Genomic DNA, 9,518 nt, shown 5'->3' on the forward strand with positions numbered 1-9,518 from the left:
GGGCTGTTTCCTTGTTGATAAAGGAAGATCACTTGCCTGCCAAGTACTCTGGTGTTTACAGGAGCCCTCTTTGGCACTTGTAACCGTAGAAACGCAGCCAGGGATGTGAGAGGAATCTGGCAGACTCCTTCCTTCAGCAGCTGGGGTTATTTCAGGGAGGCTCGGGAGGGGCCAGACCTGATTGGCCAGGAGCTGTAATAAATGCCTGGGCAGCGGCACCTGCTCTAGGTGCTGGGGCTTGTTGATAGACAGCACAGGGACAGCGGCACTGCAGGAGACTGCGCTGGGGCTCCCTGAGCAGCCTTTTCCTTCAGGTAAGGAATGCGCTGATTGCTGGTTAGGTGCACCTGCCCCCCGTCTAATCTCCCAGCCCCTCCAGGGCCCCAGCAGGGGAGTTGACATGCAGGGGGCAGCAGCAGCTAGGCCCTTATGGGGCTGACTCTCTATTGGCCCCTGGGCCAGCTTCCCCTCTGGAAAGCAAAACAAGGAGCTGAGACGGCTGAGTCCCTTAACGGGTGAGGAAGTGGCTCTCCAGACAGGGGAGCTCCTAGCCCCGAACACCCCTGGGAGGTGACGGCTGCCGCTCTAGTCTCAAACCCAGCTGACCCCTTAGGAAAGCATCAGGCCCAGTGCCTGGCAGCCATCCCCTCTCCCCTCGGGGGAACAGGCACCCTGAAAGATGAGCACCTGGAGCAGCAGGAAGGGCACCAACTAGGCTGACCAGACAGCAAGTGTGAAAAATCGGGGCGGGTGTTGGGGGGTAATAGGAGCCTATATAAGAAGAAGCCCCAAATATCGGGACTGTCCCTATAAAATCAGGACATCTGGTCACCCTAGCACCAACAGCCAGCTAGGCCTGGCAGCTCTGCATATTTGGAGGGAGCCCTGGCCCCAAAAGGGTGACGAGTGAGGCACTTGTAAAGCTGTCCTGCCCTGCAAACAGCTGAGGGGTGTGACATTCTCACAGCTGCCAGGGGGCGGGGCTTGGCCCACTGCCAGAGCTCTGAACTGTGGTCTCCCCCTGTGATGCCCTCTGGGGGGCGCTGCTCCATGGGGACCGAGTCAGTGGGTGCTTGGCCTGGTATTTTCAAAGGCGCCCACTGACTCTGTCCCCATGGCTGGGCGCTGGAACTAAAGCAAAAGCCGAGGGGGCCTGATTCTTAACTCCGCCCTTGGCCAGAAATGGGTTGTTTTGGGTTGCAAACTCCATGTCCATTTTGAAGCACTGTTGCAAGTACTCGTATAACCTGGATCCAGGCATTTCCAGCACCCCCTGGCCTAAAGCCCCTTTCTGAGCAGAGCTGGACCCAGCTGAGCCCCCTTTCCACCAGCCCGGGCACTAGGGCGGCTGCTAAACAGGCAGTGCATTTACTGTGTGTGGCTCCAAATCCACTGACGCTGGGAGGGTTAGTCAGCCATGCCTGGGTGACGGGGGCCAAACAGAAGGCTGTGTGTGCATATGTGAGCAGTGAAGGAACCTTTGTTATTAACACACTGCACCTGTGTCTGAGGTCAGACGTGAGCCTGAAGCTCCATTGAAAGCCCTACTCTGCATGCTGAGTTTTGGCTAGGGGTGGGCATGTCTGCACAGCAGATTGTGGGGAGGGTATGTGCATGGACAGCATTAGGCAGAAGGAGGACTGTGCCCTGGAGCAATGCCTGGACCTGCTCTGAGCAGATGGTCTCCGCTCTTACCCTGCTGAGGCCAACTGGCCCCAGACACCTTGCCCATGACCTGTCCTCAGGACTCTTGCAGACTGAAGAGCTGTGTGCAGAAACACGGTGGGGTTCTCCTGGGTCCATCGAGGAAAACCCATTGGGACTGTGGGTGTTTCTGGATAATCTGATTGGTTCTTAATGGCAACTGTTCTCTCTAACCTCCTCCACCCACCATTTTTTAAACTTGGAAGGCTAATCTAACCCCCTTTCAACCCATCATGTGCTGTTAAAGACGGACTCCTAGATTATATCCTTAGAATAACTATATCTTCTCCTTTCTTCACCGCTTTGAGCAGTGGAGATACTTCAGAAGTCCCCATTACCTATCCTCCATGGCATCTGAGATAATAAAAACAGGGCCGTTCACACCTCAGAGCTACTATTTCAGGCTCTCTGCAAACTCAGGCAGTCATCACTGCATCAGTGACACTTGGGTCATGATTTGCAGGTTTTCTCTGCAGCTATAACAGCTAGAGTTTTTTCCTCTAAAAAGGAAAGCTGAGACTCTGGAGAACATGTCTGTGGGCTGCTAGCTAGTGCTGGGGAACACCCCACATTCTGGGAAAGCACTGCTGCCACTCATAGGGGGCTGGGACCATCTGAGTGTCATACATGCAGGGTCTTCCCTGCCCCTCTGGAGGGCAGGATGTGCTGGCTGTATTTCTTACCTCCTCCACCACCGAGGAGAGGCATCTACATAGCTGCCAAATCCCTTCTGTGGCTGGCGTCACTCGCCAGCTGTTCCTTCCAGCTGGTCTGTCCCCTTGCAGACCCTCAAGGGGCAGCAGCAAGAGAAGAGATCCCTGCCACACTGGCCCCAGGTAGCCAGCAGCTGGAACTGGAGCTATTACTGCACTATGGAGTGGCTGCATGAGATTTCGGCTGGACTGTGGAAATGCGTGGCAGGGCTGCCAAATGATTGTCCTACTAAATGCATGGCATGGGCAGCCCTGTGCCAGCTCACAGTTGGGATTCTGGTGGCACATGCTGTTTAAACCAGGCAAAAATCCCGCTTCACCAAACCTGCAGTGTCCAGGCAAAAACCTCCATCAGGCTGGGGTCTCCTTGTACCTGGTTACAAAGTCCTTGTAGGTTCACTCATTTCTCACCAAATAACCCGATGTAGAAGTGTCACTTCACTTCCTAGCCACCCACTGACTCTAGCTGAGGCGTCCGTCAGAGTTCTGAGGGACCCTCACTCCCTTTGTTTTTCCTTTCAGGGCTTTGGGAAGCACCTGGAACGGCTGGTTAGTGTGACGTTCCATTGGCTTCTTCTGCTGTGAAGCCTGATGTGACCATGAAGACCAAACTGATTAGTCAGGATGATCTGGAGATTCCAGGGCCATGCCAGGCTGAGGCAGGCTCCCCCAGGCTTGGAAGCATCCGCTCCATGCTCCTATCTAGAGTTAAATGTCTACTTCAGCCCCACAAGCCAGGGGCGTGTTTGGCCAGTACTGAGCAGGGACGATCCTGCCTGGAGCAGGACTCCTCCAAGCCTGGCAGCTGCCCCTGGAAGAAGCTGCTGATTGCCCTAGGAATCATGATCACCATTTCACTAATGGTCCTGCTGCTCCTCTGGCATTACAAGTGCATCGTCATTGACCGGTACTGTGAGGGGAACAGTGAGGTGCTGCCCCCCTTATTCAAAATCCTACCGAGAAAGAGGACCTGAAACTTGGCCCGGCCCTGCTCCCAGAGAGACCGCACCCCTGCCTTCCTGCCTGCAAGAAGGATGATGTGGAGCTCTGCTGAGCAGTTCTGACCAGGACTCTCCTGGAGCCTTAACCAGGAATGTGGCTCCTGGGCTAATGGATGCGTTTGCCTGGACACATTCAGCATGCTTGCTCTGACAGGCTCTTGTTCTAGTTACTGTGTAACCTTCTCCCACCCATGTATTTGCTTTCCCCAGAGCCTGGTGAATGTGGCATAACTAGCCCAGCTCTGAAGTGTTGTAACATTTTGAGTCATATTAAATTTCATGATCCTTCCAGTCTGTAGTTCTGTCTGAACTGGGTGTGTGTGTGTGTCGGGGGGGGGGGGAGGGGTGTCTCTTGCTCTGAAGGGCAAATCAATACCCATTCTGGGGCCTGGCATGCTGGGATCACCTGGTCTCTGCTTACTAGGGTCCAAGTGGCTTGTGGTCTGTCACAGATTTGCCATGTACAAGGCCCAGAAAAGACCTTGTACACCACTCACAAGCCCCTACGTTGGCCCAATAGTCTAGGCTGGATTTCCCACTGGTCCTATATCCTCATTCACACCTGTGCAGAAGAGGGGTAAAATACTGCCCCTGAGCATCTCCCTAGTTACACCCCTGCACAGGTGTGACTGGTGACCCAAGGGGCCAGGTTCTGGTTCTTGGAGCATAGATGGCCATGGTGGAACATGCAGTGGTCTCCACTCGTCTCTGTGGAACTGAAGTGACACCTGCCCTGACCAGAGAGATTTGTGTCTGCTGCACCACCTGTAGACGTGAGCGCCTAATCCATGGTAGACCTGTCCTGCCAACTACAGTTGTTTGTGTTTTACCCTCCATGCTTGTCCGTGTCAACCCTGCAGCCTCACTCGCCCTCAGAACATAACAGCATCAGCACCGGGGGGGGGGGAGGGCAGCATGTTGGAGCAGGTCACAGGAAGGAGGGGATGGAGCAAACAGAAGAGGTGTGGCTGGGGCAGTCCTGCACCCTCCTGATTGTGTGCCCCATAAGGCAGCCCTGAGCACTGCACACAGATGCACCCTCAGTAGGGCAGGTGTAAGCCAGCTGCTTGTCATGGCCCAGCAGAGCTGAATCAGTCGCTGTGTCAAATTTCTTCTCTGCTGTGACGCTGGTCTGGTGGAGACCGAAAGAGAGGGGCTCCCCCCGTAACAAAGCTAGGAAGGAGGTGCTATTGGCCAGGGCGCTGGAGGGGGACTTGAGAGCTGGGCTCAGTTCCCAGCACAGCCCCAGGCTTCCAGGAGGAACTTGGCCAAATCACCTACTCTATCCTGCCTCTCCCTTCCCCAGCAGGAAATGACTCGGCCAAGTGCTGTCTGGTCTGGGGGAAGGGCTCATATGCTGGGGGGAGGAGGGCTGCAGAAGGACCTAGACAGAAAGCTGCATCTCCCTCCAAGGGGAGGTCTGTGCTGTGATTACACACCCACAGCTGGCCCATGTCGGCTGACCCAGGCTCGCAGGGCCTGGGCTGTAAAACTGGTGCAGACGGGGGGCTCAGGCTGGAGCTGGCCGGGTCCCCAAACAGCTACACAGCAATGTTAGAGCTGTAGGCTGAGCCCCCCAAGCCTGACCCTGCTGCTGCAGGCCAGCCGTGGGCGTTTAAGTGCAAGGGAGGCAGAGCCTGGGTAGCTGGTGCAGACGCTTTGCCCCTTGGCCACCTTTCTAAGCGTGACTGTCCAGTAAACCTGCTGGTGGGGCTCTAGCAGGAGTGTCCAGAACATTCAGCCAAGGACCCAGAGCCTGAAAAGCTCCACTTCTGTCTAGGCACCAAAGTGACCAGACTTTCAAGAGTGCAGCCTGTACGGTGCTCCTATCACGGGGGAGCAGCTGGGCTCTCAGTACGCTCAAATTGCCCCCCCCCATGGGTGCTGAGCACTCAGAAAGCCACCCCCATGTCATGTGCTGCCTGCCCCAGCCTCTCCTCCCCTTTGCACCAGTGGTGGCTGCTCCCTTGGAGGGTAACTCTGGGCTGTGTTGGGGGAGTAGCACAATCAGAACTGTGGAAAGCTCCTTCCGCTACTCTTGCCCTCCCCTGCTGCCTGGTTTACCTGGATTGTTGCCTAGTTGCCTCATTCCCTGTGCCCCAGTTTGACCTACTGGACATGCACATGGGTGCGTGCACACACTCTGTGGCCCTCTCACCTCTCTTCCCCCCCCCCCCCCCCCACTCCCTCCCCCTGCTCCTTCTGGAAGGTTTGCCAGTTTAATTTCCCACCTGCTGACTCAGGAGTCACTGCCCTGGTTTCCAAACAAACCTGCCCCAAAGCTGCTGAGCGGCTGGGGAGGGCTGTTCCCAGCACAGCGCCCTTGGCGTGAGGAGAGCAGAGACGGGACCCAGAAACACACCTTGCTTTAATTGCTACACCCAAGAGCTTTCAACACCCTCCCCGCTGGGAGGTGAGGCTGGTGCAGGCTCCCTGCTGAGGCCTTTCCTGGCAAAAGCATTGGTCTGTTGAGTTTGCTGTCAATTCACTTCTTCGTAAATGGGCTCCTCTTCCATGCTGGGGGGGAAAAACACAGGTCAGTTCCCCCTGGTGCTCTGTAAAGTGCCTGCTCTTGCCACTGCGTGTCTGTATAAATTTCACCTGGATGCTGTGTTCCACAGAGCTCCATGGGGGCCAGCTGGCAAAGGGTTCGCTGTTCTTTTCAAGCAATTCCTCAGACCTGACAAACTCACTACACCTAATACACCACTTTCCTGATATTTATCCTTTAAGGTGAGCATGTGAGGTCTCCACTGAAAGCTGGTAACTTACCAATACTCAGTTATGGGGAGATGTGTGTACAGGTTGTATTTAAGGAAGAATGTCAGTATTCTGAAGAGAGAAAGCAGCAGCAGGGAAGCCTATGTCTTGGTGATGGCCCATTCAAGCAGGAAGGAATTGTCATCCCTTCCTGCCGAGCCAGTTATGTAACATATGACTCAATTGTCTACCCCTGCAACAACCCAGAAAAGGCAATGGAAAACCATCAAAGAGAACAATAAAGATCAAAACCACTTGGCAGTGAGGAGGAACCATATGACAGCGAGGGGATCACTCTGTCTGTGAATAAAGACAAAGGTCTGACAGGCTCGAGAAAGACCCTTTGTATCCATTCACTGAGGAGACACCTGGCTAAGCAGGGCTGCCTCATGAAAGAGTGGGTTCTGGCTCCTTAGGGCCAGCAAATGCTGCCCCCAAAGTTCAGTCTTTTGCAAGAATCCATTCCATTTTGGCTGTTTTGGGTAAAAATTCACTGTAGTCTTGCATGCAGAGGTAATGAAATGTTGTTATTCTTATTGTATGACTAACAGGCAGCAGAACTGTACTTAATAGGGCCTAATTGAGAGGGGATCTCCCTAGACTTAATCTCATTCACTTAGCAGGAGGCAGTGATGCCAAATCCAAGCAAAAGTCAGAGCAGGTGGGGCAGGCGTTCTTACAGGGTGGTGCATCATTTGACTCATCAGAGTTTAAAGACTGTGCCAATCAGACTCAAGTCAGAGTCCTTGTTTCTTTCTGCTCAGTGATCCCAAGGTTGAACCTTAGACCGTCACCTGGGGTGGGGACAGCGTCGCAGTAGCAGTCAGGTTCCCCACTACCCAGTGAAATCGCTGAGCGAGAAAATCTCGATGAAGTGGGCAGAGTGGTGGAACCTGAGAACACAACGTCACAGCAAGAGCAGAGGCAGCAGCAGGGGCATTGCTTGACCTTCCCTTCAGAGGCGGGTAGTGAACCCACATGAACTTTGGGACTTTGCTGACTTTGGACAGCCATCTGTTAGTCTTTAAGGTGCCAACAGACTCCTTGTTGTTTTTGTGGGATGCAGCGGTGGGAAAGGGGAGTGGCGTGTTAAAGGGACATTTGTCTGTCAGACTTTTGCACCCCAAGCTGGGAAACTGAGGCAAGGGACTATTGTCCAAGATATTGGGGTGTGGGGGGGTTACTTATGATCACTTACTTTTGAATCATTGCAGCGTTTTTCCAAACTAATACTGGGCTCCCTCTCCGTTTTCACAAACATTTTCTTTTGTTATGCAGACTCAGTGCTTGCAAGTGGGAAAATATTGCCGCTTAGAAGTGCCCAGGGTGGTGGTTAGTTTTCCCAGATTCCGTGGTAGGGCTTGAGCCGGTTCTGTTTTGTAATGTTAACAGGAACCCCTAGACATCGAACCCGGCCCTGCTGCTGCCAAGTCCCCGACACCCCTGGCAGACGGGTTCTAGGTGTAAGAATTAGAACTTCGGCTTCAGTGCAGCAGGCTGCAAAATGCAACCTTTGGAGCGGACTCTGGTGAACGCTGGAATGGACTGGTGCACATTAGAAGTAACTCTCATGACATCAAATGAGAGCAGAGTCAGACCTCCTGTCTGACCCAACAGCCTGTGCCTCCGGCTGCTTCCCGAATAGCAGCTGGTAGGATAAAGGCTGCAGCCACCACCGAGACCTGCTCTTACCCCTACTGACCTCTCAGAACTAACTCAAAAGCCAAAGCATTCCCCCAACCTTGGGAAACATCTTGCACAGGGATCAGATTTGCATTTCAGAGAGTTGGTCCCGCTACCATCAAGGAAAAGCAGGAGTGGTACAAAGAGGGAAAGGACAGCTGGGGGGAGGGATAGTTCAGTGCTTTGAGCATTGGCCTGCTATAAACCCAGGGTTGTGAGTTCAAGCCTTGAGGGGGGCCACTTAGGGATCTGGGGTAAAAATCTTTCTGGGGATTGGTCCTGCTTTGAGAAGGGGGTTGGACTAGATGATCTCATAGACTCATAGACATTAAGGTCAGAAGGGACCATTATGATCATCTGGTCTGACCCCCTGCATGCTGCAGGCCGCAAGACCCTTCCCTGGACTCTACCGTTGAAGTCCCCAATCCTGTGTTTTAGTGACTTCAATCGGCCGAGACCCTCCTGCTAGTGATCCCTGCCCCATGCTGCGGAGGAAGGCGAAAAACCTCCAGAGGCTCAGCTAATCTACCCTGGAGGAAAATTCCTTCCCGACCCCAAATATGGCGATCAGTAATACCCCGAGCATATAGGCAAGAGTCTCTAGCCTGACCCTTGTTGGCCATTATGCTGTTCATGTACTATTGCTTGGTTTTCCTTGGCTACTATGTTTTATCATTAAACCATTCCCTCCATAAACTCATCCAACTTAATCTTAAAACCAGACAGGTCCGTCGCCTGAGGTCCCTTCCAACCCTGATATTCTATACCAATCTGGAGAGCTTCAGATAGTAACCTATAGGCTCTGCTGTATCACAGTCAATAAGGCCTCCTTCCATTTTCATGGGAATGAAACTATTCCCCTCCAAAAATGCATGAAGGAAAAGCACGTACTGGTGAGCTTTCAATTCAAGCCCTGAAGGTGGTCAATGGGATTTAGGAAATGTAAATCGGGATCCTCATAAAGATTGCAAGAGGAAGAGAAAACAAAAACTCCCCCCAAACCTGTGTGTTATATTGGGGTTATTTATTTGCATTGCAGTAGAACCGTGGACAGCTGCTGGACAAACCCAGAGCACCAGACTGTCCCTGCCCCAGACTGCTGACAAGCTAAGCTAACCAAGGGGAAGAACCCCATTATTACTGTGCCGGGTTTGAGGAGCTAGATGATGCATTGAGTTAACCCTTCTCTTCCAGATCAAACGCAAGCGGGATAGAGCAAAAAGAAACAGGAGGCAGGGAGGAGGGGGCAGACCGTTCCGAGACATGGACTTTCAGAAACTCCAGCTGAAAAGTTGTGAGAAGCCCTAGCAGCTTTTCGGCTAAGAAACAGGAACTCTGTGTCTCTCTCACGTAGGATTCCATCATCCTTTGTGCCAGCCAAACAAGCTATCCAGCTCGGGGAGTTTCAATAGCCCATGCCAAATACCCTTGGCTTTCATTTACCATTCCTGCCACTGGATTGGTGCCAGAAGTGCCTCACAGAGAAGGAAACTGGTTTCTGGCCTTACAGGAGGAGATAAGAAGAGGAATGATATCTCCTCCCCAAACCATGCTAACTAGGCCAGCGGGGGCCTGGGGAGAGGGTGTCATGCAGCACACCGAGGGAAAGCAGCAAGGGCAGTTACAGGTTGTGGACAGAAGCCCCATTTTCTAGTAC

At 53.2% G+C, this 9,518-nt stretch overlaps 1 long non-coding RNA gene across 1 annotated transcript; it reads left to right on the top strand.

Annotated features, from left to right (window-relative positions):
• The first annotated feature begins 225 nt into the window (after positions 1-225).
• LOC128825238 (uncharacterized) lies at positions 226-3,709 on the top strand. The gene is made up of 2 exons (XR_008442639.1): positions 226-314; positions 2,940-3,709. It is a non-coding gene; the product is annotated as an uncharacterized LOC128825238 (long non-coding RNA).
• Positions 3,710-9,518: the final 5,809 nt, after the last annotated feature.

This window comes from Malaclemys terrapin, chromosome 17, assembly GCF_027887155.1.
Source record: "Malaclemys terrapin pileata isolate rMalTer1 chromosome 17, rMalTer1.hap1, whole genome shotgun sequence".
Classification (NCBI taxonomy): domain Eukaryota; kingdom Metazoa; phylum Chordata; order Testudines; family Emydidae; genus Malaclemys; species Malaclemys terrapin.